Genomic DNA, 5,337 nt, shown 5'->3' with positions numbered 1-5,337 from the left:
GCAGGAATGGAAAGGGGGGGAGGAGTCGAGGACAGTGTGTTTGTGCTAACAATATTGAAACCCACAAATATTTAAGGAACAGAGGAACATAATATAACTATACAGTATAACTATATAACTACTGCTATACACACCTTTATCTATTCACATACTGTCCATACACACCATTCATATACATATTTATAATTTATATTCCTGACTCAGGTCCGGAAGCAAATTTCCTGCAATTATATCCATTTTGCTTTGGGGTTTTGTACTGTGTTTTTATATACTGTATTCTCGACATAGTTCATTCTAATATTTCTACCACTGTACATTGCATTTTAGTTACACTGTTTATACACACCACATATTTATTTATACTCTGGATTCTTGACATATCTCACTCTAATATACCCACTGCTGTACATACAGTGCCTTCAGGAAGTATTCCTTGACTTATTCCACATTTTGTTTTGTTACAGACTGAATTCAAAATGGATTCAATATATTTTTTCCTCGCCCATGTACACACAATACCCCATAATGACCAAGTGAAAACATGTTTTTAAAAAGTTAGCAAATTTAAATACAGAAATATCACATTTACATACACTACTGTTCAAAAGTTTGGGGTCACTTTTTCTGTCCATTAAAATAACATAATATTGATCAGAAATAGAGTGTAGACGTTGTTAATGTTGTAAATGACTGACTATTGAAGCTGGAAACTGCAATTTTTTATGGAATATCTACATAGGCGTACAGAAGCCCATTATCAGCAACCATCACTCCTGTGTTCCAATGGCATGTTGTGTTAGCTAATCCAAGTTTATCATTTTAAAAGGCACATTTATCATTAGAAAACCCTTTTACAATTATGTTAGCACAGCTGAAAACTGTTGTTCTGATTGAAGAAGCAAAAAAACTGGCCTTCTTCAGACTAGTTGAGTATCTGGAGCATCAGCATTTGTGGGTTCGATCACAGGCTCAAAACAAAGACCTTTCTTCTGAAACTTGTCAGTCTATTCTTGTTCTGAGAACTGAACGCTATTCCATGTGAGAAATTGCCAAGAAAGTGAAGATCTCGTACAAGGCTGTGTACTACTCCCTTCACAGAACAGCCCACACTGACTCTAACTAGATTAGAAACAGGAGTGGGAGGCCCCGGTCCAGAACTGAGCAAGAGGACAAGTACATTAGAGTGTCTAGTTTGAGAAACAGACACCTCACAAGTCCTCAACTGGCAGCTTCATTAAAGGTCCTGAATGCTCTGGAGCAGGTTTTCATCAAGGATCTCTCTGTACTTTGCTCCGTTTATCTTTGCCTCGACCCTGGCTAGTCTCCCAGTCCCTACCGCTGAAAAACATCCCCACAGGATGATACTGCCACCACCATGCTTCACTGTAGGGATGGTGCCAGGTTTCCTCCAGACGTGATGCTTGGCATTCATGATCTGAGAGTCTTTAGCTGCCTTTTGGCAAACTCCACGCGGGCTGTCATGTGCCTTTTACTGTGGAGTGGCTTCCGTCTGGCCACTCTAACATAAAGGCCTGATTGGTGGAGTGCTGCAGAGATGGTTGTCCTTTGGGAAGGTACTCCCATGTCCACAGAGGAACTCTAGAGCTCTGTCAGAGTGACCATCACCTTCTTGGTCACCTCCTTGACCAAGACCCTTCTCCCCTGACTGCTCAGTTTGGCCAGGCGGCCAGCTCTAGGATGAGTGTTGGTGGTTCCAAACTTCTTCCATTTAAGAATGATGGAGTCCACTGTGTTCTTGGGGACCTTCAATGCTGCAGAAATGTTTTGGTACCCTTCCCCAGATCTGTGCCTCGACACAATCCTGTCTCGGAGCTCTACGGACAATTCCTCCAATCTCATGGCTTGGTTTTTACTCTGACATGTACTGTCAACTGTGGGACCTTATATAGACAGGTGTGTGCCTTTCCAAATCCTGTCCAATCAATTAAATGTACCACAGGTGGACTCCAATCAAGTTGTAGAAGCATCTCAAGGATGATGAATGGAAACAGGATGCACCTGAGCTCAACTTCGAGTCTCATATTAAAGGGTCTGAATACTTACAGTATGCAAATAAGGTATTTCTGTTTTTCATTTTTAATAGATTTCCAAGCATTTCTAAAAACCTATTTTTGCTTTGTCATTATGGGGTATTGTGTGGAGATTGCTCAGGAATAGTTTTTATTTAATACATTTTAGAATAACGTAACAAAATGTGGAAAAAGGCACTGTATATACTGAACAAAAATAAACGCATGTACAGTGTTGGTCCCATGTTTCATGAGCTGAAATAAAAGATCCCAGAAATGTTCCATATGCACAAAAAGCGTATTTCTCTCAAATTTTGTGCACAAATTCATTTACATCCCTGTTAGTGAGCATTTGTCTACTTTGCCAAGACAATCAATCATTCAAATGTATTTATAAAGCCCTTCTTACATCAGCTGATGTCACAAAGTGCTGTACAGAAACCCAGCCTAAAACACCAAACAACAAGCAATGCAGGTGTAGAAGCACGGTGGCTAGGAAAAACTCCCTAGAAAGGCCAGAACTTAGGAAGAAACCTAGAGAGGAATCAGGCTATTATTATCTAAGGTTCCGGGCATAGTACCGTTTAGTAATGGCTGTTCAACAGTCTGATGGCCTGGAGATAGAAGCTGTTTTACAGTCTCTCGGTCCCGGCTTTGATACACCTGTCTTCTAGATGGTAGCAGGGTGAACAGGCCATGGGTCGGGTGGCTGAGGTCCTTGATGGCACCGGGTGCTGTAGATATCCTGGAGGGCAGTCAGTGTGCCCTCGGTATTGCGTTGGGCTGACCGCACCACCCTCTGGAGAGCCATGTGGTGGCGGGCGGTGCATTTGCCGTACCAGGTGGTGATGCAGCCCGACAGAATGCTCTCGATGGTGCATCTGTAGAAGTTTGGGAGGGTCTTAGGAGCCATGCCAAATTTCTTCAGCCGCCTGAGGTTGTAGAGCCGCTGTTGCGCCTTCTCGCCACGGTGTCAGTGTGGTGGGACCATTTCAGGTTTTTGGTGATGCGCACGCCAAGGTACTTGAAGCTATTGACCCTCTCCACTGCGGTCCCGTCGATGTGGATGGGGGCGTGCTCTTTATGCTGTCTCCTGTAGTCCACGTTGAGCTCCTTTATTTTGTTGACGTTGAGGGAGAGGTTATTTCCCCAGCACCACTCCGCCAGGGCACTATCCGCCTCCCTGCAGGCTGTCTCGTCATTGTTGGTGATCAGGCCTACCACTTTTGTGTCGTCAGAAAACTTGATGATAGAGTTGGAGTCGTGCATAGCCACGCAGTCATGGGTACAGGAGGGGGCTGAGCACACACCCATGGGGGGCCCCCATGTTGAGGATCAGTGTGGCGGGAGTGTTGTTTCCTACCCTCACCACCTGGGGGGCGACCCGTCAGGAAGTCTAGGACCCAGTTGCACAGTTCAGTTCTAGTTCCAGGGCCCTGAGCTTAGTGATGAGCTTGGGGGGCACTATGGTGTTAAAAGCCGAGTTGTAGTCAATGAACAGCATTCTCACATAGATATTCCTCTTGTCCAGGTGGGATATGGTTGTGTGCAATGCAGTGGCTATCGCGTCATCCGTGGATCTGTTGGGGCGGTATGCACATTGTAGTGGGTTAAGGGTGTTGGGTAAGGTGGAGATGATATGGTCCTTGAGAAGGTTAACTTTATTCACTTCGGCCACGGAGATACCACAGTCCTCATGAGCAGCGGGGGGCCCCGTCGGCGGCTCTGTGTTATTCTCCTCAAAGCAGGAGATTGCGAAACCTGGTTCTGCAGACACTACTGTAGCATTTCTGAATATCGTCCCTGTCATTTTTTGACACGCACACAGATGCATGCATACACCCTTACCCACACACACACACACACACACACCTCCCTGAGTGGTGAAGTGATTCACTTTGTATGCCACTGGACCGAAGAGCAGAGAACTGTGTTGGTCTCTACGCTCTCTATGGGGGTTCAGACTGTGTCCAGGGATGACGTTCCAGCCAAAGAATGCTGCAGATTACGATTCCTATTCAGACTACAGTAAGGTCAAACTGAGAGGCCAGCGTATTTGGCAATGCTCCAGGCACAGAGGGGAGTGCCTGGAGTTGTATTAATTTGACAGGGGAGCAGAGACAAAAGCCTCATACGTTTCTGTGGTTTTCCCATGCTCTCCTACCCTACCCCATCACTGGAGGGATTGCAGAGATTAAACATAAAAGTGAGAGGAAAAAGGTCAATCAAAGTATGCGGGATTGCTGAAAAGTTTCTCAACACCTTAAAAATGGCTGTTCTTAGACTACAGCACCATAACGCACAGCATTCCATTTTCCCTCAAAACATTTCTTCTTGCACATGTGATCATTACTATATCTGATTCAGCGTCGTTTCCATGATTCTCTTGAATTGTTCTCCTAGTGGGGGGTATTGTGGGACTGCATGGCACGATGCTTAATGGACACCAGCCAAACTACTCCACCATTATAAAACTCATTCTCTGAACCTGTAAAAGCAGTGTGTTATGTCAACTTTCCATAGTTTGTGATGAAATATAAATTAGATAGTTGGCACTGGGCATTCAAATATCTCTTTTGCACTGAGAATATTTCATGCATATGAGGCAATTTTGTTTGTGGGCTGGATTGCAGGTGTACATTTTCACCCCTATGACAAGGGACAACATTGAGCACAACAGCCAGTCTCTTATGTGTGATGACTGACGAGTGTGTTCTCAAGATATTTTTGACACACACATGAACACTAGCCCGTACACACACATGAACACTTGAAGAACTTGGATCCACGAGGAAACGTGAGCATAAAAGGCCCACATTCTTTAGAGGCCATACAGATGCCATACAGATGTCTCATTACTCAATGAAACACAGATACGCACACAAATGTAATACACTTCTTTGTTCAACTTCCAAGTTTTCTGAAACCTAATCGAGGAATGGGACACAGATGGTCACATTCCAACCCAAGTCGGAAAAGCAAATTCATCTTCATTCTCTTATCCTCTCATGACACTATGTTGATCATTGCTCATGTCTGTTCATTGCTCATGTCTTATCAATGCTCATGCATGTTGTCTGTCACAGGATAATATGAGTTGGAATGGCTTCCTTCCAGCTGGCCTGCTCCTTGAACATATCACTTATAATTCTATGTACTGTATATCTATGGCTTTGTTGATGTCTATTCTCTACTTCTAGCAAGTAGCCCCGAGAGAGGAGAGAAAGAGTTAGAGAGGGAAGGAAAGAGGGCTGAGTAAGAAAGAGGGGAAGTGTGTGTGTGTGTGTGTGTGTGTGTGTGTGTGAGA

Source organism: Salvelinus alpinus, chromosome 5 (assembly GCF_045679555.1).
Source record: "Salvelinus alpinus chromosome 5, SLU_Salpinus.1, whole genome shotgun sequence".
NCBI lineage: Eukaryota > Metazoa > Chordata > Actinopteri > Salmoniformes > Salmonidae > Salvelinus > Salvelinus alpinus.
This window is presented reverse-complemented; position numbering follows the sequence as displayed.